This window comes from Triticum urartu, chromosome 1A, assembly GCF_056163025.1.
Source record: "Triticum urartu cultivar PI428250 chromosome 1A, HENAU_Tu73, whole genome shotgun sequence".
Lineage (NCBI taxonomy): Eukaryota > Viridiplantae > Streptophyta > Magnoliopsida > Poales > Poaceae > Triticum > Triticum urartu.
The window spans coordinates 76,560,350-76,584,643 of NC_141873.1; positions in this window are offsets into that span (position 1 = coordinate 76,560,350).

The following is a 24,294-nucleotide window of genomic DNA, read 5'->3' on the forward strand; positions in this document are numbered from 1 at the left end:
CCTAGACTTTAATGCTATGGTTCACCACCAGTTTGTCGAGAGGAATGAATCACCTCTCCAGTATCGCTTAATATTTGACAGACGTCGTGCTGTCCGTATTACTCTCCCTGCTCCTACCTTCTTTGATTATCAGGCAAAAGGAAGATATGTTATTACCAGAGAGGAGGCAGTTGAGTACGAGAGGAGGGCGGAGGCCGCTCGTCGCCACGCTACAGCTCAGGAGGTGATAGCCGCTGCATCTCAGTACGACCCCAACTATTGCTATGGATATCCTCCAGGCCAACCATGGCCATAGACCAACTTAGGCCAAAAGCCTAAGCTTGGGGGAGTACGCATTTCTCACCGACATTATATTCATGTTCACACACTCATTGCTAGATGTCAGTGCTCATACTTTTTCATTGTACCATCCATGCTAGTTTATTTTCCTTTTTATGCTCTCTTCTTGTATGTTTGATAAACCTTAAGAAAAACCAAAAAAATTAGTTGTAGCTTTTAATTAGTTTACTTTCCATGCTTGTAGTAGTAATTAAAAATAAAACCCAAAAAGATTTCCTGTTCTTCTTTTGCTTGTTGGAGCTTTCCCGTGTAAATAGTTTTATTTCTTTTTTCTGTTCTTTGGGGGTCGATAGGAGAAGACCATAATTAAATTGTTGAAGTAGCTCTTATATGCATTATTGTTGATCTGACAAAAGAGCCCATATTGCCTTGTCTTCTCCTGTTTATTGAATGCTTGCAGATTCCAGCTTAGTCCAATGCACGTGCACTATTATTATTATTCACACTATTCGGTCGTGCAAGTGAAAGGCAATTATGACGATATATGATGGACTGGCTGAGATGAGAAAAGCCGGTATGAACTCGACCTCTCTTGTTTTTGTAAATATGATTAGTTCATCATTCCTGATTCAGCCTATTATGAATAAACATGTTTGCAATGACAACTAGAGATCATAGTTTCTTGTGCCATGCTTGATTAGCTAGGAGCTTATAATGGTTTACCTTGTGTGGGAGTCCTGGATTAGGAGGTGTCCGGACAGCCGGACTATCTCCATTGGCCGGACTGTTAGACTATGAAGATACAGGATTGAAGACTTTGTCTCGCGTCCGGATGGGACTCTACTTGGCGTGGAAGGCAAGCTAGGAAATACGGATATGTGTATCTCCTCCTTTGTAACCGACCTTGTGTAACCCTAACCTCTCCGGTGTCTATATAAACCAGAGGGTTTTAGTCTGTAGGGCAACATACAATCATACCATAGGCTAGCTTCTAGGGTTTAGCCTCTCTGATCTCGTGGTAGATCTACTCTTGTACTACCCATATCATCAATATTAATCAAGCAGGACGTAGGTGTTTACCTCCATCAAGAGGGCCCGAACCTGGGTAAAACATTGTGTCCCCTGCCTCCTGTTACCATCCACCTTAGACGCACAGTTCGGGACCCCCTACCCGAGATCCGCCGGTTTTGACACCGACATTAGTGCTTTCATTGAGAGTTCCTCTGTGTTGTCATCATTAGGCTTGATGGCTCCTACTATCATCGATAGCGATGCTGTCCAGGGTGAGACTTTTCTCCCCGGACAGATCTTCATGTTCGGCGGCTTTGCACTGCGGGCCAATTCGCTTGGCCATCTGAAGCAGATCGAAAGTTACGCCCCTGGTCACCAGGTCAGGTTTGGAATCTTAAACTACACGGCCGATATCCGTGGAGACTTGATCTTCGACGGACTCGAGCCTCTGCCTTGTGCGTCACGCGGTCACGATGAGTACGATTTAGCTCTACCATCGGACAGTGTTCAGGAGATCACACAGGTAGCCGCTCCGACCCTCAATTCGGAGCCAGTTGTGCCGTCCATGGACGGGTGGATGGACCCCGCCACGGAGGCCTTACCCTCAGCGGCGATCAAGCCAAACATCGACCTTACCTTGCACGAGAGCCGTGTTGTTAAACTGCCGGATCCTTCTCCGGCCACGGACTCCGAGCCAACTGCGCCCGTTCCCATCGAATCCGATTGGGCGCCGATCATGGAGTTTACCTCCGCAGATATTTTTCAGCACTCGCCCTTTGGTGACATACTGAACTCATTAAGGTCTCTCTCCTTGTCAGGAGGATCCTGGCCGAACTATGTCCGGCAGGACTGGGATGCGGACGACGAAGAAATTCATGGCCCACCCACCACCCACTTAGTAGCCACTGTCGATGACTTAACCGACATGCTCGACTTCGACTCCGAAGACATTTACAGTATGGACGACGATGCGGGAAACAAAGAGGAACCACTGCCCACAGGGCACTGGACAGCCACCTCATCATACGATATATACATGGTGGATACACCCAAAGAAGGCAATGGCGACGAGATAGCGGAGGATGACCGCTCCAAGAAGCAACCCAAGCGCCGACGTCAGCGGCGCCGCTCTAAGTCCCGCGAAAGCAAAAGTGGTGATACCGGCACAGGAGACAATAACACTCCGGATAGTGCCGAAGACAACAACAATCCCCTCCAGCAAGATTTAGAGCAGGAGGATGAAGGAGCTAGCCCTCCTGAGAGAGCGGCAGACGGAGAGGTGGAGGATGATAATTACATGCACCCCTCCAAAGACGAGGCAAGCCTCGGCGACGACGAATTCGCCATGCCAGAGGATCCCGTCGAACAAGAGCGCTTCAAACGCCGGCTTATAGCCACGACAAATAGCCTTAAGAAAAAGCAGCAACAGCTTCAAGCTGATTAAGATTTGCTAGCTGACAGATGGACTGAGGTCCTCGCGGCTGAGGAATATAAACTCGAGCGCCCCTCCAAGAGTTACCCAAAATGCAGGTTGCTACCCCGACTGGAGGAAGAAGCGTATGACGCGGCTGATCGGCCACCTCGTGGCCGCGATAGAGAGGCATTCCAGCCAAAAACTCAGCCTGCACCCTGACGCCATTCAAATAAAAAGGCATGGGGAGATATGCCAGACCTGCGAGACATATTGAAGGACAAAGCAAAGCATGCAAGATCGATCTACGGATCACGAGGGCGCGCCACTATGCGAGACGATAAACATCACGCTGGATACAGTAAAAGTAAATCCGGCCGGGCCGAACACAATGGGCAAGACCTATTCGAGCTGCGTCGCGATATAGCCCAATACAGAGGCGCTGCACACCGCTTTGCTTCACAGACGAAGTAATGGATCATCAAATCCCAGAAGGTTTCAAACCTGTAAATATTGAATCATACGACGGCACAACAGATACCGCGGTATGGATCGAGGACTTCCTCCTCCACATCCACATGGCCGGCGGTGATAACTTACATGCCATCAAATACCTCCCACTAAAGCTCAAGGGACCAGCGCAGCATTGGCTTAACAGCTTGCCAGCAGAGTCCATTAGCTGTTGGGAAGATCTGGAAGCCGCATTCCTCAACAACTTTCAGGGCACTTATGTGCGGCCACCAGATGCCGATGACTTGAGCCACATAATTCAGCAGCCAGAAGAATCGGCCAGGCAATTCTGGACTCGGTTCCTAACAAAGAAAAATCAAATCGTCGATTGTCCGGATGCAGAGGCCCTAGCGGCTTTCAAACACAACATCCGCGATGAATGGCTAGCCCGGCACCTCGGTCAGGAAAAGCCGAAATCTATGGCAGCCCTCACGACACTCATGACCCGCTTTTGCGCGGGAGAAGACAGCTGGCTGGCTTGCAGTAATAACATAACAAAGAACCATGGTACTTCGGATACCAAGGACGGCAATAGCAGGTCACGTCGCAACAAACATAAGCGCCGCATTAACAGTGATAATACCAAGGATACGACAGTCAATGCCGGATTCAAAGGCTCTAAACCCGGTCAGCGGAAAAAGCCATTCAAACAAAGTACGCCGGGTCCGTCTAGCTTGGACCGTATACTCGATCGCTCGTGTCAAATACACGGCACCCCAGAAAAGCCAGCCAATCACACCAACAGGGACTGTTGGGTGTTCAAGCAGGCCGGCAAGTTAATTGCCGAAAACAAGGACAAGGGGACACATAGCGATGACGAGGAGGAGCCCCGGCAGCCACACACCGGAGGACAGAAGAGGTTTCCCCCACAAGTGCGGACGGTGAACATGATATACGCAACCCACATCCCCAAGAGGGAGCGGAAGCGTGCGCTCAGGGACGTATATGCGTTGGAGCCAGTCGCCCCAAAGTTCAACCCATGGTCCTCCTATCCGATCACTTTCGATCGCAGGGACCATCCCACTAGTATCCGTCATGGCGGATTCGCCGCACTGGTTCTGGACCCAATCATTGACGGATTTCACCTCACTCGAGTCCTTATGGATGGCGGCAGCAGCCTGAACCTGCTTTATCAGGACACAGTGCGCAAAATGGGTATAGACCCCTCAAGGATCAAACCCACAAAAACGAACTTTAAAGGCGTCATTCTAGGCGTAGAGGCCCATTGCACAGGCTCAATTACACTGGAAGTGGTCTTCGGATCCCCGGATAACTTCCGGAGCGAAGAGTTAATCTTTGATATAGTCCCGTTCCGCAGTGGTTATCCACTACAAGAAATATGTCAACTAGTGACCTTCTGTAAGTGACCCTGGAAGAATTGGTCATAGATCTATGACCATTTGAGACCAATTGGTCAAAAGCTGTTCGGGGGGCTCCAAACCCTAAACCATCGCGACCATTTTGGTCAGAAAGGTCGTAATTTCCTTACACGAAATGGTCATAAAGCAAACAACGCTAGTCCGCTGCCTTATTTCTAGTTGTTAATGACCAATATAGATGGTCATAGCCTTGTAAATTGTGGTGGGATGCGATGACTAGGCGCCATCTCATCAGTTTTGCCTATGTGTCATGTCCATGTGTCAATTTTTGCCCTAGGTTGGGAAGCAACCTATATTTATGTTATTCCAAAAATTCCCAAAAAATTCTCATAAATTGTTTGGATCATATCTTCATCAAATATGTCAAAAACCTTCCTTGCCTAGTTCAAAAATAATTCAACAATATTCATTTTCCTATTCTGTTCAGAGCAGCACTTTGTGAAGGAAGTACTACTTTGGCATGTCCAAATAGTACCCATTTTCTACGGTTCTTTCCTAAGCCCAAATAACCATCCTACACCAAGTGCCAGCTCAATCCATTCATTGTTTTGAGCCCACCTTCAACATTAGTATTTATGTCCAGTGTGGTACTTTGCAAAGCAAGTACCACCTAGGCTCCTCCTTTTGAGCTGAAAATTTGTGAAGATGGTCTTCTTAGTAACTGATCATCCTCAGCCAAAACTCACGCACATTAGCCATGTATATTTCCCGTACCGCTAATCAAACACTTGGCTGCTAATTCATGTTTGAGCATCGGTCGGTCTCCTCGTGAGAAACTTATGATGTAATTTTCTTCCTAGCACCTACCTGGGGAGTGCCGAACCCACTAGACATGCCTAGGCCACCCAGAACACATGGCAACGCCATGGTCACGCGGTGACCACGCGGCGGGCATGCGAGTTTACGTGCTCTAGAGTTGGGGCCCTTGGCCACCGCCCAAACCTTGACGTATCGCCACCAAACCATGTATTTATTATTAAATAGGTACTTATGTAACTAGAAATGATTTTTGGAAAAAATAAATAGCAAACTATGAGGCAGCTGCAGTTCAAATTTCACCCGCTTCCAACTGAATCGGCGGAAATTTGTCTTTTTCACGAGAGATGGATCAAAACTTTTGACACCCAACCATTTTGTCAATTGTGCATTAAATATGGCCTAGTATTTTAGAAAATTGATTTGGTCCAATTTTGCAACAAATATATGGTAGGTCCTTCACAAAAAAACTCATTTCAAGCACTCAGAAAATGGAGAATGGTTTTTTCGTCCAAAGAAAATGAAAACTTCCTTAGGAAACATTGTTTGCCATTCCAATATACACCCTTGTGCACAATATGAGATCATTTGAGCAAACTATGCCATGAATGTGGCCATAAGATTGATCATTTGGCTTGAAAACCCTGAATCTTCACGCGTGATAGCTCATTTCTGAGAACACTTTTTTTAAAATAATTGTCGTATTACAAGTTTATTATTTTTCCTGGAAACTTGGTCACATATAATGACACAATGCGAAGGTTTACCAATTTTTTGATATTTTTGAATTTTTTATGCCCGTTTCAAAATGTGGTCAAAACGGCGGGCATGACCGTTCCTAGCTAGTGGTTGAATCTTGGAATTTTTTTGGTGTTTCTCTGATTAAGTAGATACTTATGTACCTAGAAATGATTTTTGGAAAAAATGAAGAGCAAACTATGAGGCAGCTCCAGTTCAAATTTGACCTACTTCCAACTGAATCGGCGGAAATTTGTCTTTTTCACGAGAGGTGGGTCAAAACTTTTGACACCCAAACATTTTGTCAATTGTGCATTAAATATGGACTAGTATTTTAGAAAATTTATTTGGTCCAATTTTGCAACAAATATATGGTAGGTCCTTCACAAAAAAAACTCATTTCTGGCACTCGGAAAATGGAAAATGGTTTTTTCGTCCAAAGAAAATGAAAACTTGCTTAGGCAACATTGTTTGCCATTCCAATATACACCCTTGTGCACAATATGAGATCATTTGAGCAAACTATGCCATGAATGTGGCCATAAGATTGATCATTTGGCTTGAAAACCCTGAATCTTCACGCGTGATAGCTCATTTCTGAGAACACTTTTTTAAAATAATTGCCGTATTACAAGTTTATTATTTTTTCAGGAAACTTGGTCACATATAATGACACAATGCGAAGATTTACCAATTTTTTGATTTTTTTTGAATTTTTTATGCCCGTTTCAAAATGCGGTCAAAACGGCGGGCATGACCGTTCCTAGCTAGTGGTTGAATCTTGGAATTTTTTTGGTGTTTCTCTGATTAAATAGATACTTATGTACCTAGAAATGATTTTTGAAAAAAATAAAGAGCAAACTACAAGGCAACTACAGTTCAAATTTGACCCGCTTCCAACTAAATCGGTGGAAATTTGTCTTTTTCACGAGAGGTGGATCAAAATTTTTTACACCCAAACATTTGGTCAATTGTGCATTAAATATGGCCTAGTATTTTATAAAAATGATTTGGTCCAATTTTGCAACAAATATTTGGGAGGTCGTTCACAAAAAACCTCCTTTTAGGCACTCGAAAAATGGAAAATGGTTTTTTCATCCAAAGAAAGTGAAAACTTCCTTAGGCAATATTGTTTGCCATTCCAATATGCACCTTTGTGCACAATATGAGATCATTTGAACAAACTATGCCATGAATGTGGCCATAAGATTGATCATTTGGCTTGAAAGCCATTGATCTCCACACGTGATAGCTCGTTTCTGAGAACACTTTTTTAAAATAATTGCCTTATTACAAGTTTATTATTTTTCCTGGGAACTTGGCCACATATAATGACACAATGCGAAGGTTTCCCAATTTTTTGATTTTTTTTGAATTTTTTATGCCCGTTTTAAAATGCGGTCAAAACGGCGGGAATGACCGTTCCTAGCTAGTGGTTGAATCTTCGAATTTTTTTGATGTTTCTCTGATTAAATAGATACTTATGTACCTAGAAATGATTTTTGGAAAAAATAAAGAGCAAACTACAAGGCAGCTACAGTTCAAATTTGACCCGCTTCCATCTGAATCGGCGGAAATTTGTCTTTTTCACGAGAGGTGGATCAGAACTTTTTACACCCAACAATTTGGTCAATTGTGCATTAAATATGGCCTAGTATTTTAGAAAAATGATTTGGTCCAATTTTGCAACAAATATATTGTAGGTCCTTCACAAAAAAACTTATTTTGGGCACTCGAAAAATGGAAAATTGATTTTTCGTGCAAAGGAAATAAAAACTCCCTTTGTCAATATTGTTTGCAAATCCATGATGTAAACTTGTGCAAAATATGATATCATTTGAACAAATATTTGATAGGACTTTCACAAAAATACTCATTTTGAGCACTGAAAAATGGAATGAAATTTTTTATCTTGAATCGATCACGACCAATTTATATGGTCCTAAGGTCATCAAATGGTTTGGTGCGTTCTGATTGGACCATGAGAATATCACGTGGATCACACATCAACCACCGTCGGATGCTTCCGGATCCAACGGCCCAAACCCACCCAAGCCGAAACCCTAGGTCTGTCCTCATGGACATTTTCCACCCACCCCCCGGCTCCATTCTTTCTTTCTTTCTCTCCCTCCCCCCTCAGATCCTCTCCCCTCTCCCCCGTGCGGCGAACCCTAGCCCCTCTCTTTCCCGGACACCACTCCTCCTCCCTTCCAGATCACTGCCGCCACCTCCTCCTTTCTAGATCGCCACCGCCACCGTCCTTCCCTCTCCGCGTCTCCTCTGTCTCCCACCGTCTCCCCTCTCCATCCCTCAGATCCACCGTCGTCCGCCTCCGCGCGGCCTCCACCTCCACCTCCAGCCCCACCGCACACCACTCCTCTCTCTCCCCGCGTGACGAACCCTAACGCTCAGATCCAGATCCCTCCCATCGCCGCCACCCACCTCCCCCATCTCCCTCACCTCGCCGCCGGCCACGACCTCGGCTCTCCCCTCCCTCCCTCATCAGAAGAGATCCGATCTCCCGTCGACGTCCTCCTCCCTCCTGCTCCGGGTAACCAGTTCCCCTTCCAACCTCCAACCAACATCCCACCACCGCGCTGCCACGCCCCTCCCTCCAACCAAGATCTCGACGGCGATGAGCCCAGCGCGTGGCGTGCGGTGGCAGGGGGTCGGGATCGACGGGAGGAGTGGGAGGAGCCGGGCCATCGGGAGGTGCTTGGCGGCGGCGGTGGAGGAGGCCGACGTGCAGGAGGACGGCGTGATGCTACCCGAGGAGGGGAGCGAGGCGGCCGAGAGGTACCCGTTGTACCTGTCCAAGGAGGTGCCCGAGGACGCGGCGCTCCCGATCACCGTGTTCGACCGCCTGCTCGTGCTCTTTCTCCCCTCCATGTCGGTTTCTTTCTCCATGGATCAGTAGCGGTTCAGATGAAGAGCGTGATTTGATTTGTTTGGGTTTGAATTGATCGTGTGCGTGTGTGCGTGTTTACAGGGGAGAAGAAGGCCAAGGAGGAGCATGCCAAGAAGTTGCAGGCCAAGAAGTCCAAGATGAAGGTATGCGCTGCCGCTTCCTTGTTCCTCCCCTGCTTTGGCGCTGTTACTCGACTCGGATGTGTTGCTAGACTGCTTGTTAGTGGAATCAGCTTCTTGATTGGTGATGTGCTGCTACTGTTACCGTGTTAGATAAGCATATCATGTAGTCTTTTGGTACATGGAGTTCTGATTAGTGGTGTTTTTAGCTTGCTATGCTAGGTTGCAACCTTGTTGGAGTGTGTACACACACTTAAAGTTGCCTTGTCTGCTGTGAAATTCACTAATTTGGCTGACTGTTGGACTGTTGGACTCTGTTAGAGTTCATACTCTTTGCCTTTGTGCAAGAATTACAGCTGGAGCACCACTTGTTTGGCTCAGATTCCTAATGTGTTTATATTCAGAAGGACTAATTCACTTGGAAACCGTTACTGCTTAATTCACTTGGAGACATTTGCATACTCTTCTCTTCCCAACTACAAGTGTGACCTCACTGAGATGTCTGAAATGAAGTGCAGATGCTTTTCTCATAATTGTTTCCACGTTATCTCGCTGAACCTGTCAGATTCTTACTAGTTGCCTGAGTTTGAGTACCCAAACCAGCTGCATCTTTAACCATGTTTTTTTGCTGAATTTTTAGGCCTTTTGAGGCTGTTCATCACTGTCCTACGCAAAAGAGTGCTAAAATGCCATCACTGTCCTGTATAGAGAGTAGTGCCTACTACTGCAATCAAAATATAGTTGCATGATTATGTCCCAATCAGTTAAAAAAGGATTGTCCTCTCAAACTAATGGGCTCTCTTTTTAATTCGTTTATATACTTAGCTCAACAACACCAGCTCTTACGTGTTTGTTCGTTTTAGAGCAGCAGGCATCCTTAGTGGACAATGATGACAACCAGGGCATCCACCACCATGACGACGCTCCGCACATGGTCCAACTCGGCTACAGCCTCCTCTACCGCGTACAGCGGCCGCGGTTGTCTGCAGCATCAAGTACAACCTCCTCTCCGGTGAGCCCACCTCCTACCTCTAGCTCCCGCTTTTGTGCTGCTGTAGAAGTACCTTGCTCTGTTCCATGGCCATCATATTTTTTTTCATAAAATGCTCTATTGAACAGGATTCATACATAAGTTGGCTACTTTTCCTCAAGTTATTTGTGCATTTATAAAACTATTTGAACTTTTCTATTTCTTGAATGTATCCATCCATAAATGTTTTATACAAATAGTTTTGGAATGTGTTTTTTTGTTAGCTTATGTCGTGCATCACAAATGGATCAAGTTCCAGTTTTACCATAATTAAACTTGTACCATAATTCTTTTACCCATTTTTCATGGTCTGATATCAAACTTGTATTATGTCTCATCTTTGATTACTAAAATCCACTCACAAATTTGTCTTCTAGCTCCTGTATCAGCACTCCTAAATCCTAATAATAATCTGTTTGAATGCATAATTTGCTTGGTATTGCTTTATAGATGCCTCTTTGTGATACTTAACTATATGAGGATGATTATGTTGAAAATAAGTTTTGATAAACCATTTATCCTACCCTTAGTCTCATTGCATTAATCCAATTTTTATTTCTTATTCTGAGTAGCATCTAGCAATAGATTTGTCCTGTTATCTTAAGTCATTTGGGCATGCTTAATGAACCATCTGAGAATGAATCATTTTTTGCGTTCAACATCTAGAACCATTCTGTCCATGTTGGTATTAATGCTACAACTGTGCTTTCTTCTCTTGTGTTGCGTTGTCCTTGTGGTTGTTACTGTTACATGTACATATGCTTCATGATTCAGTCCCTAGCTGCTTTGTATGTTTGTTTTTATTCTGCTTCTAACTCCTTTTGTTTATTGTTAGATGCCTCTCCAAACAAGATTGTGCTATTGTTAGATGCCTTTGTATGTTCAGCCTCTACAAACAAGAGCTCCAACCTGAAAGTGAAGAAAGCAGAAGTATACCTGTAGAGCTAGTTATATGTTGTGATAGTATCTGGGTGAAATGTACTATGTAAAGATTGTGCTATTAGCCAAAATTGGCATGTGTATTGATAATTTTCATTGTTAACTGTTCTCAATGAAATATTGCTTCAAATTATGGAAATTGAAACCTGGGATGTACCTAACAAGTGGGACCTAATAGTATTTGGCATCTAAAAATGTTGTGGCCCAAATAATATTCACAGGAAAAAGGCTGAAAATTAAGAAAATAGAATGTAAAAGGCCTAGGCCCAAAAGAAAAATACAAGAGACCCAAATAAGAAATGGTCCGTAAAAGGCCATGGCCTAGAAAATAAAAAGGCTGAAATGAAAAACGGCCAGAAAATAAAAAGCTATAATGTTGGGCCTAGCCCATGTAGCTAGCAAAAAATAACAGGAAAAAATATATATTAAAAAGGCCGAATTGTTGGGCTAGGCCCGTGTAGAAAGTCGAATTGGACCGGGCTGATTCTTGTGCCACATCAGATTGCCACGTCGGATGCCTACGTGGCCTGGGGAGGCTGCTAGAGACCAAAACAAAACAATAGGTATATTTTGGTCACAAACGTCTACGACCTTCTCACAGAGAAGGTCGTTAATTTCAGTTTACGACCGTCAGCTTTTGACCTTCTGTTTTTGGTCACAAAAAGGTCGCAAATGAAAAACTATGACCTTTCAGTGACCAATAGTGGAGGTCACAAGATAGCATATTTCTTGTAGTGATCATGCACTGCTCGGGCAAACCGCATTTGCGAGATTCAATGCGGTACCGCATTATGCATACCTCAAGCTCAAGATGCTAGGACCTCGCGGGGTTATTACAGTGAATGGAAACACAGAGCGCTCTCTCCGAACGGATGAGCACACCGCGGCCCTCGCAGCAGAAGCGCAAAGCAGCCTCTCAAGGCAATCCACCAGTTCGGCGTTTCAAGACCCGGACACCTTCAAGCGCGCTCGGAGCAATCGGCAACTAGACCGCCCGGCGCGATCTGAGCTCGCGTAGCAATGCGGCCCTCACCCCAGTCCCAGCCGAACGGCGAAATTCGTGCCACGCGTACATAATTACGCATTAAAAATACCATGGGCACAGGTGGGGAGGGGGGGCACAACCGCGGCACGCCCCAAGACGCGGCTCAAACCGCACTAGGGGCTTCCCGTTTGGTTATTTTTCTCTTTTTCAGGACCTTAATCTCTGGAAACCCTATCCGGCAGCACTATTGCCAAACACATGATGTAGCAACCAAGGAGGCAGAAAGCTACGTCACACCACGGAATTCCGAGGTGGGTTACAATAACGAGCGAAATATTTGATTTAATACTATTCCTCAACTTGCCCTTGGAAGGGACATAGTCCTACTCTCTGCTTATCGCACCATCTGTATCATTCTACTTTAACACACCTCTTTGAATAAACAACGCATAACATTGCGACTATTATTGCATTCTTGTTATATATATATATATGTGTGTGTGTGTGTGTGTGTGTGTGTGTGTGTGTGTTCATTAATGACGCCTTGCAACCGTACACTTTGGTACGGCCAATACACCAGGGGCTTACGTACCCCACAATATGGTGTGAAAAGTCCGAACATTTTCACAAGTGCGGCACCCCAAACTTATAGCATTATATGCATCAGCTCCGAATCATGTCTTTGGTCAAATGTTGGGTTTGCCCTGCTCCTATGTTTTGGTACCTTACGTTCCGCTCTATCGGCTAAGGTAGCGCTAGGAGAACTACTGCGATTGTGCCCCGGTTCTGCCGGGCTAAAGCACCTCAGTGGAGAAAGCTAAAACTGACTATCATGATAAGGCGAGAGACTGGTCGCTGTTCGGCGAGGTTTTCGAGTCCCTAAAGACTTATGCTGCTTAGAGCGAGGGGCCGGCCCTGTCCGGCTTAAAGGCGTGTATCGCATCCCGAATTCGGCCTTCTGAATACCAGGGGCTTCGCTGAAATTGAAAATTATAGAATTCTATGGCTAAGTGAGAGTGATAAAGCATCATTAGTCCGGTTGCCTTGTTTGTTGTGCTGAGCACCTCCCTCGAAGGACCCAAACATGGGAACAAGAGTGCTCAGGTTTATCCCGAACACCCCAGCACTCGTGGCATGGGGGCAGAAGCCGAGGACTAGCCATCTCTCAGATTGGATAAACATCCAAACAGAAGGTAATATTTTAAATTCACACAAGCGTTGCATAGCGCATATGAAACAAGTTTTCATAATACAAGATCACACGAGCAAGTTTACTCAAATATTACATCCTTTGAACATTCGTCCGCTACAAGACGGGCACCCTTTAGGACACCCTCATAATAAATTTCGGGGGTGCGATGCTCCTTGCCCTGCGGCGGCCCTTCCTTGATCAGCTTCACAGCGTCTAGCTTGGCCCACTGCACCTTCACACGGGCGAAAGCCTGGCGTGCACCTTCGATGCAGACGGACCGCTTGACGACCTTCAGCCGTGGGCAGGCATCCACAAGCTGCCTCACCAGGCCGAAGTAGCTGTTCAGAAGGGCGTCGCCAGGCCACAGCCGGACTATAAGGCCCTTCATGGCCTATTCGGCTGCCTTGTGCAGCTCAACCAGCTGCTTTAGCTGGTCGCTCAGAGGCATCGGGTGTTCGGTCTCAGTATACTGAGACCAGAACAACTTCTTCGTTGAGCTTCCCTCCTCGGCCTGGTAAAACTGTGCAGCATCCGACACGCTGCGGGGCAAGTCTGCGAATGCTCCTGGAGAGCTCCGAATTCGGGTAAGTAATCGGCAATTTACTTTTACATGCTTGCTCTGCATATAGAATGCCTTACCCGCCGCTATCTTCTTCATTGCATCGATCTCCTGGAGGGCCTTTTGGGCTTCGGCCTTGGCACTTTTTGCGCTCTCAAGGGCCGCGGCAAGCTCAGACTCTCGCGTCTTCGAGTCAAGCTCCAACGCCTCGTGCTTCGTCATGAGAGCCTAGAGCTCTTGCTGCACCTCGCTCACCCGAGCCTCTTGCTTTTCTCGCTCGGTGCGCTCCTTGGCCGCTTTATCTTCGTCCTCGGACAGCGCTTGCTTTAGGGTCGCCACTTCGGTCGTGGCCCCTAGCAAATTCATGATGATCCTGTCATTTTGCAATCGCACTCTTTTTATACATATCCACAGACTAGGTACTACTTACCTTTGTTCTCCTCGAGCTGCCTCTTGGCAAGACAGAGCTCGCCCTGGGACCCTTTAAGGTCCTGCTTCAGTACGACGACCTCCGCCGTCAGTGCGGCTGACGCCAGTAGCGAAGCCTGCATACGGCATATTGACATACTCATATTAGACTCCTGCGATATTGTTTGATCCTCTGTTTGGCTTTTCTTTGTGAACACCGAACAGAGCATCAGGAGCTACTGTCTATGCACTAATATTTTCCTATATTTCAAACACTTACCTCAAATCCTGTTAGAAGGCTGGCACAGGCTTCGGTCAATCCGCTCTTGGCGGACTGAACCTTCTGGATCACCGCACTCATGATAGTGCGGTGCTCCTCGACGATGGAAGCGCTGCGAAGGGCTTCCAGCAGATTGTCCGGCACCTCCGGATGGACAGAGGTCACCGGTACAAGCGTCCCGCCCCTCTTAGAAGGAGGCCGCCTGCCCGAGCCCGGAACCACTGGAGGTTCCGGCGCGGTGTTCGGCTGAGGGCCGAACCCGGAGCTCTCAGGGGCCTTGTCCCCTCGGCTCCCGGAGTCCGGGAGGCCACCTTGAGGCGCCTCCGGGACTGTCTCCCCTCGACCCGGTGCCTCGTGAGACAGCACCTCGGCGTCGTCCGCAGGATGAGGGGAGGTGGCGGTCGGGACTGGATCACTATCCATGTCCGACGAGCCCAGGGAGCCGTCCGATGATACATCGATACGGGCTCGGGGTGGCCTTCATAAACATATTTCGGCGTTAGGTGAAGTAGTGCGACAAAGGAATACTATGAGTTACTCTGGTATCTGAATACTTACGACTTCCCCGGGGGCTTGGCCTTGGGTAGCCACTCGTCTTCGTCATCGGCGGTGGTGGTAGAGCTGTCCAGAAGGAGAGTCCTCCCCTTCTTGGACCCTTCGGCCTCCCCAGTTGGGGCGGCCTTCCTTTTCTTGTCTCCCCCGTCTGGAGGGGGAGCATCTTCTTCTGCCTCCTCGTCTTCGGGGGAGGATTGCGCCGTCGAGTCCTCGGACGGTGAGTCCGATGACGCCTGGCGTTGGGAACTCTTTCGGGTTCCCTTGGCCTTCTTGGTCTTCTCCGACACCGTATAAGGAGCCGGAGTCAGCATCTTCGCCAGAAGAGCGCCCACAATGTCTTCAGGCAAAGGGGCCGGACAGTTAATCTGCCCCGACGTCTCCACCCAATCCTGTCAAAGGCATGGAGATTAGACCCCACACATGATTAAGCTAGGGGAAGTAAATATCCTACGGGATGTATTGAACTCACCGAACGCGCTAGGCGCTTTGCGCTTAGCCCGCGGTCCTCGGCGAGAGAATGAGGGACCTCGGCACTCTTGAACAGCACCTTCCAAACGTCCTTGTGCATCGTATCGAAGAGCTCGCTCAGAGTTTGGTGCTGGGCCGGGTCGAACTCCCACAAGTTAAAATCCCGTTGTTGACATGGGAGGATCCGGCGGATGAGCATAACCTGGACTATGTTGACAAGCTTGAGCTTCTTGCTTGCCATACTCCAGATACATTTCTGGAGTCCATCCAGCTCCACCGATAAACCCCACGACAAGCCCTTCTCTTTCCAGGAAGTGAGCCGTGTAGGGAATCCAGATCGAAACTCGGGGGCCGCTGCCCATTTGGCGTCGCGCGGCTCAGTGATGTAGAACCACGCCGATTGCCACCCCTTTATGGTCTCCACAAAGGAGCCTTCAAGCCATATAACGTTGGGCATCTTGCCCACCATGGCTCCGCCGCATTCTTCTTGTTGGCCTCCCACCACCTTCGGCTTGATATTGAAGGTCTTTAACCACATGCCGAAGTGGGGCCGGATGCGGAGGAAAGCCTCACGCACGACGATGAACGCCGAAATGTTGAGGACGAAGTTTGGGGCCAGATCATGAAAGTCCAGCCCGTAGTAGAACATGAGAGCACGGACGAATGGATGGAGGGGAAACCCCAGTCCGCGGAAGAAGTGGTGGAGGAAAACTACCCTCTCGTGAGGTTCCGGGGTAGGGACGATCTGCCCCGCAACGGGCAGTCGATGTGTGATATTCGCGGCTAAGTATCCGGCTCTGCGCAGCTTCTTGATATGTCCCTTCGTAATGGAGGAAGCCATCCATTTGCCTCCCGCTCCGGACATGTTTGGAGAAGGTTGAGGGAAGGGATGTGGACTTGGGTGTTGGAGCTCGAGTGCGCGAAAATGGATGAGCAAAGAAGGAAGAAGGCGTGGATGAAAAGGTGAATCCTTATCCCTTTATATGGGCGGACGAAACTACGCGTCCCCACTAGCCTGGTAAAACTCGCTTATCCCCCAAGCCCCGTAATTGATGGCACAGTTGGGTTACCCACACCCGTATTGATGAGAATCCCGTGATAAGGGGACACGATCTCTGCTTTGACAAGACGTGTCAAAAAACTGCCTCGCATTATGTGCGGGGCTAGTTAAAGGAAACAGTTCGAATAATCACCCGGCCGTGACATAATGTCATGTTGCCAAAACAAGTCAGCAAATTGGATTTGTGGAAATATTATTCTCTCTACGATGGTATGTGGAACTTATTTTGCAGGGTCGGACACTATCCTTATATTCAAATTCTTTCGTGGTATATTCGGAGGAGGAACCCGCCTTGCAATGCCGAACACAATATTGCGCGCCGGACTCATCGTCTTTGAAAGCCTGGTTCAGGGGCTACTATGGGAGTCCTGGATTAGGGGGTCTCCGGACAGCCATACTATCTCCATTTGCCGGACTGTTAGACTATGAAGATACAGGATTGAAGACTTCGTCTTGTGTCCGGATGGGACTCTACTTGGCGTGGAAGGCAAGCTAGGCAATACGGATATGTGTATCTCCTCCTTTGTAACCAACCTTGTGTAACCCTAACCTCTCCGGTGTCTATATAAACCTGAGGGTTTTAGTCCATAGGACAACATACAATCATACCATAGGCTAGCTTCTAGGGTTTAGCCTCTCTGATCTCGTGGTAGATCTACTCTTGTACTACCCATATCATCAATATTAATCAAGCAGGACGTAGGGTTTTACCTCCATCAAGAGGGCCCGAACCTGGGTAAAACATTGTCTCCCCTGCCTCCTGTTACCATCCGCCTTAGACGCACAGTTCGGGACCCCCTACCCGAGATCCGCCGGTTATGACACCGACACCTTGCGTGCCAACATGCTATTAAAATGGTTGTGATGTGGTATGATAGGGTGGTATCCTCGTCTGAATGATTTAAGTGACTTGACTTGGCGCATGTGCACGCATGTAGTTGAAACAAAATCAACATAGCCTTCACGATATTTATGTTCATGGTGGATTATATCCTACTCATGCTTGCATTCGGTGTTGATTAATTTTAATGCATGTTCATGACTATTGTCGCTTCCCAGTCTTTTGCTAGCCTTCACTTGTACTACGCGGGAATACTGCTTGTGCATCCAAATCCATAAACCCCAAAGTTATTCCATATGAGTCCACCATACCTACCTATATACGGTATCTACCTGCCGTTCCAAGTAAATTTGTATGTGCCAAACTCTAAACCTTCAAATAAATATCCTGTTTTGTATGCTCGAATAGCTCATGTATAAACTAGGGTTGTCCGTCTCTTCCATGTTAGGCGGGTTATTCTCAAGAGGAGTGGACTCCGCTCCTCACTCACGAGAAAGTGGCTGGTCACCGGGATGCCCAGTCCCATGCTTTATGCAAATCAAATCAAAATAATTGCAAACAAAACTCCCCCTGGGACTCTTGTTAGTGGGAGGCACTCGTTGTTTCGATCAAGCCATGGATTGATGCTTGTTGGTGGAGGGGGAGTATAAACTTTACCATTCTGTTTGGGAACCGCCTATAATGTGTGTAGCATGGAAGATATTGCCATCTCTTGGTTGTTATGTTGACAATGAAAGTATACTGCTCAAAATATTATTCATCTCTATTTCAAAACCGAGCTCTGGCACCTCTACAAATCCCTGCTTCCCTCTGCGAAGGGCCTATCTATTTACTTTCATGTTGAGTCATCATCTTGTTATTAAAAAGCACCAGTTGGAGAGCATCGTTGTCATTTGCATTCATTACTGTTAGTTTACATTGAGTATGACTTGACTGGATCTCTTTTACCATGAATTACAATGTCTAGTCAGTCCTTGATCTTTAAAGGTGCTCTGCATTTATGTTTTGTAGTCTCAGAAAGGGCTAGCGAGATACTATCTTGTTATATCATATTATGATTATTTTGAGAAAGTGTTGTCATCCGATATTTATTATTATTGCTCGCTAGTTGATTATGCTATTGATATGAGTAAACATGAGACCTAAGAGTTATTCTGAATATGGTTAGTTCATAATCTTTGCTGAAAACTTGAATGCTGGCTTTACATATTAACAACAACAAGAGCAAATAGAGTTTGTAAAAGTTTTTCTTTATCACTTTCAGTTTATCAACTGAATTTCTTGAGGACAAGCAAAGGTTTAAGCTTGGGGGAGTTGATATGTCTCCGTCGTATCTACTTTCCCAAAAACTTTTGCCCTTGTTTTGGACTCTAACTTGCATGATTTGAATGGAACTAACCCCGACTGACAATGTTTTCAGCAGAATTGCTATGGTATTATTTATGTGCAGAAACAAAAGTTCTTGGAATGACCTGAAACTTCACAGAACATCTATTCGGAAATAATAAAAAATCCTTGCAAAAGATGAAGACCAGGGGGCCCACCACCTGTCCACGAGGGTGGGGGCGCGCCTGCCCCCCTAGGGCGCGCCCCCTACCTCATGGGCCCCTCCTCCGACCTCAACTCCAACTCTATATATTTGCTTTTGGGGAGAAAAAAAATCAGAGAGAAGAATTCATCGCGTTTTACGATACAGAGCCGCCGCCAAGCCCTTAAACATCTCAGGAGGGCTCATCTGGAGTCCGTTCGGGGCTCCGGAGAGGGGAATCCGTCACCATCGTCATCATCAACCATCCTCCATCACCAATTTCATGATGCTCACTGCCGTGCGTGAGTAATTCCATCGTAGGATTGCTGGACGGTGATGGGTTGGATGAGATTTATCATGTAATCGAGTTAGTTTTGTTAGGGTTTGATCCCTAGTATCCACTATGTTCTAAGATTGATGTTGTTATGACTTTGCTATGCTTAATGCTTGTCACTAGGGCCCGAGTGCCATGATTTCAGATCTGAACCTATTATGTTTTCATCAATATATGAGAGTTCTTGATACTATCTTGCAAGTCTATAGTCACCTATTATGTGTTATGATCCGTTAACCCCGAAGTGACAATAATCGGGATACTTACCGGTGATGACCATAGTTTGAGGAGTTCATGTATTCACTATGTGCTAATTCTTTGTTCCGGTACTCTATTAAAAGGAGGCCTTAATATCCCTTAGTTTCCATTAGGACCCCGCTACCACGGGAGGGTAGGACAAAAGATGTCATGCAAGTTCTTTTCCATAAGCATGTATGACTATATTCGGAATACATGCCTACATTACATTGATGAATTGGAGCTAGCTCTGTGTCACCAATGTTATGATTGTTACATGACGAACCGCATCTCGCATAATTCTCCATCACCGATCCATTGCCTACGAGCTTTCATATATTGTTCTTCGCTTATTTACTTTTCCGTTGCTATTGCTATCATCACTACAAAATACCAAAAACATTACTTTTGCTACCGTTACCTTTTGCTTCCGTTACCACTACTATCATATTACTTTGCTACTAAATACTTTGCTGCAGATATTAAGTTTCCAGGTGTGGTTGAATTGACAACTCAACTACTAATACTTGAGAATATTCTTAGGCTCCCCTTGTGTCGAATCAATAAATTTGGGTTGAATACTCTGCCCTCGAAAACTGTTGCGATCCCCTATACTTATGGGCTATCACTCCGCAGCCTGTGCCTTCGTCAGCTCCCCCAGCTCGGCGTCGCGGCCCTTGATGGCGTCCTCCCGAGCCTTCATCTCCTCCTCCCTTGCTTCGCGGTCACGTGCTTCTTTTGTGCGCTCGTCGCCCAACCTCTTCAGCTCGCCCTCTAGCTCTCGGCATCAGTCGCGGGCGGCCTCGGTGTCCTTCAGCGCCGCCTTGCGATCGGCCGCAGCTCTGGCGGCGGCCAGCTTCTCCTTCTCGGAGGCCGCCGCGGCCTGGCTCAGTGACGCTCGAACTGCCGAGTCGGAGTGAAGCCAGCCCGAGGCCAGCTCCAAGCGCCTGGCCACTAGGTGCGGGTCCACGCCTAGGAGGTCTTCCCGCAGCTTAGTCATCCCTGAGAAGACACGCTCCAAGACTGTGGAGGAGGCAGAAGAACTTGGGGCCAAAGGCGCAGTAGGAGGAGGATGCGACGTCGTTACCAGAGCCTAGAAGATTGAGGGCTCCAAAGCCCTTGGGACCTCATCAGCAGAGCCGGGTGCCGGTACTTCCGGAGCTAGCGGGGCCACGGGGGCTGATTCATCCTACCGATGCTCCTCTTGGCCTCACGAGGGTGACCGGGCTAGGGAGATGCGGGTGTTGTCGCCTCTCTTATCCGCAAAGGGGGGCACGGCCGCGGCATCCTCCTTCCTCTTCTTCGTTGAAGACCCCGGCCTGATCATCCAAGGGCGAATGTCAGAAAATAGCAAGTACAAGCAGGAACAAGACGAAGCTTGAAGCACTTACTGATCCACTGTGAAATATTCCACCTTCCACTTGAGGAGCCTGAAACCCAAAAGCGGCAGGGCCCGAGGAGTGGGCACACGGGCTCCGAGGGCAGAAGACGGCACAGCAGAAGGGCCGGAGCCGGTCCCAGGTGATGCCAAGTCGGAGGCAGCATCTCGAGAGACCCGCGACCCCTTGTCGGGATGAGGGGCAGCTCCCTCTCCTCCAGGCGGGCGTTGGCCTCGGCGTCGTCTGGCAGAGCGCGGAGGATGTCGGCCTTGCTCAAGGGGGAGTTCTCCCCCATCTCCTCGGGGGTCTCCTCCGAGTCCTCCTCCCCCTCTTCCTCCCCACGGGACTCATCAGAAGACACCTCCACTGGCTTCGACGTTGTAGAGGCCCCAGCGAGCGCCGGCGGCACCAGCCCGCGCGCGTCAAAGGTCGGCCTGGAGGCAACGAATTGCTCCCAGTCCTTGCGATGGAACAAAGGAACAAAGGCGCTCGGCGGGTACTCTTGGTTATCCCCAACCAAGAGGCGCAGAACTGCGGTTAACTTGTCATCAGGCAGGGCCAACGGGCTCAGACGAACCTTGTCTTCTTCATCTCCAAGCTTCCACAAAGGGCACGTGCGCGCCTGGAGTGGAGCAACGTGCAGCATCAAGAATTCTCTAAGGAGCATGACCCCCGTCACCTTGGCCTCCTTCGCATTGCCCGGCTTCAAATCGATCTTCATCTGCTCCAACACCGACGACGCCCGCTCGTCGGTGAGCTCTACATGAGACCACCCCTTGTCCGACTGGGGCGCCTCCGTCGGCAGTTCCAAGTGTGGATGGACGCACTTGGCACTCATCATGACCCATTTGGCCCTGATATTGTCAAACCTCTTGCCGATGTTCGAGATCAAGTTGGCCTGGCCGGCCGCGATGAAGTTGGCGCACCCGGAGATATGGCCACCGGTGACGTGGAGGAATAAGAAGTGGAGTAGCAGTCCCACGGACAGCATCACACCCAGGTACGCCTCGCAATAGTAGGCGAAGATAGACAAAAGAAGAACGGAGTTGGGATGGAGATGCAGCGTCTGCAGCCCGAAGTGGTCGAGGACCTCGAAAAAGAAATCAGAAAAGCGGGGAACCAATCTAGCGGTGATGCTTCTCGTGAAGAAAGGAAAGAAGGTGCTTCCCTCAGACTCCGGCACGTCGGAGGCAAGCCGGAGCTCCGTATTCCCCCTCTCGTTGCTCTCCCCCGCCGTCAGCAGTGCGTGGCGGCTAGGTTCTTCTTCGTGACGTTGGGCGCATCAAGGTCTGGCTCGAACCAAGCCGGCGCCAAGGAGGACTTGACCTTGCACGGCACCATTGGTCACCGATGCAAAGTGAGATTGAAGCGGATCTGGAAGTTCCGGCAGCAAGGAGCGAGAAAGGGGATCTGGAGCAAGGCGAGGAAGAAGCAATGAAGGCAAGCACTGTCCGTGCCACCCTACTTGTCAAGTCGGGCAGTTGCCGAGGCAGCGTGGGGAAGCGGAGAGGCCCACGTCCAATCAATCGCCACGCGTCAACCGAGGCCATAGGCTTTTGGGGCCCGCGGCGCTCCGCGCTTGACCTTTGGCTTTGCCTCGAAGCCAAGCCCGAGCGCACATTGGGCCCGTGGGCTACTGTCGGCATTCTGGGAATGGGGGTCCCCAGACTTGCCTGCCTGTGGCCCATGGCATGGCTGGGCTGGCAGGTCTGTATGGCCCATCTTCATCGACAAGGCATTCAAGACCCTCGCGAGTGGCCAAGCCTCGCGAGGCGGACGATGCAAGACCTCCTTAGGAGCAGCCTCGCCAGGCAGGCGCATGAGGGGCAGAGAGATCAAGGCAATGCAAACCTCACGAGGTCCTCGTGACGTGAGCCATGATGATCAAGACCTGGCGGGCGCCAAACGGGCGCCAGCGCGCGCAGTGTCCTCGCTTCCTCTTTGGTGCCAAGGGGGCAAGCGCAGGCGCGGAGTACCGAGGCATCAAGCAAAGGTTTCCATATTGGTGCAACGAGACCAAGACCGGAAGGACGACAAGACAGAGGTCACCATGGAGCCCAAGACGGCGTCATCACCAGAGCCTTTTGCAGGCGAAGACCACCTTTTGTCAGGATAGCTTGTACTAGTTGTCCCCTTTCAAATTGGCCGTTGTTGGCTCCCTTCCCGCTCAATATTTGGGGAGAGGACCAGGGCCTATATAAGTAGAACTAGCCACCATAGTAGGGGTAACTAACTGATTGAGGGAGAGGACGGATCATCAAGATCATCCCCAACCACACAAGTGCACCAAGCAAATGAACACCCCATCCTCAGGAGGCTGTTCTTCCCCTTGTACTATTCATCATCAGCCCAAGAGGCAATCCACCACCACCACACTGGAGTAGAGTATTACACCACAGCGGTGGCCCGAACCAGTATAAATCTTGTGTCTTTGTGTTGCAAGTTTGTCGAGTTCGTCCGCGAGATCTTAGAGAGCTAGGGCGTAGATTGGTAGGGAGGAAACCTTCGTGCGCACCCCAGTGTTAGAACTTTGTGGGTTTGTCGGAACCTGTGATCCGACAAGAAGGTGCATAGGGTCCACGTCATGGAGCCGCCACAGCAACCACCGTTCTTTGGGTATGGTTTCCAAGGGCCGGCGCCGCCATGGGCTTTCCCCGACCAATTTCCTAGCCACTTCCCCCAGCAGCAGTGGGAGGGAGCACAATAACAATAGTATGCCCCACATAGTAGATGCAAGGGAAATCTGGGGGTCAGGCAGTAGAGACAGGAGATGGGCAAGGGGGAAACCAGCAACAAAACAAATTCCAGGGAAAAAATCAGCAGAAGAAAAGGCAGGAGGTAATTCAGAAGTCACAGGTCATTCCAGGACCGATGTCTTATTCCTCAGTGACTTACTGCAATTGTGGAGATCCAAGGCACCACAAAGATAAGTGCACCAAGCCAAAATGTTGTTTCATTTGCAAAATGGTCAATCACAAGGTGGATGATTGTCCAGTGAGGAAGACGCCCCACTCCTCGGCAATGTTCATGGGGAGTGCTGCTCCAGGGTTGGGATTCTACCACCTGGATGTGCGAGATGTGAATGCCCAGCACTTGGGGTGGTTAGAAAATGCTGGCATAGTTTTTGTGGAATCTAGAGAGATCTCAAAGGAGGAGCTTGCCAAAGAATTTGCAAGCATCTACAAGACAAACTGGCCATGGTCTATCAACATCTTAGATGAATGGACTTTCCTCATTAAGTTTCCACCAGAGATTGATGTGGATCAAGTGGCTAGTTACCCTTGTTTTGGCTTGACTAAGGAAAACACCATAGTAAAGGTGGATGCATGGGTTAGGTGATGTGTCTGCTGAAGATGAACTCCAAGAGGTATGGTTAAAGCTAAGGAAG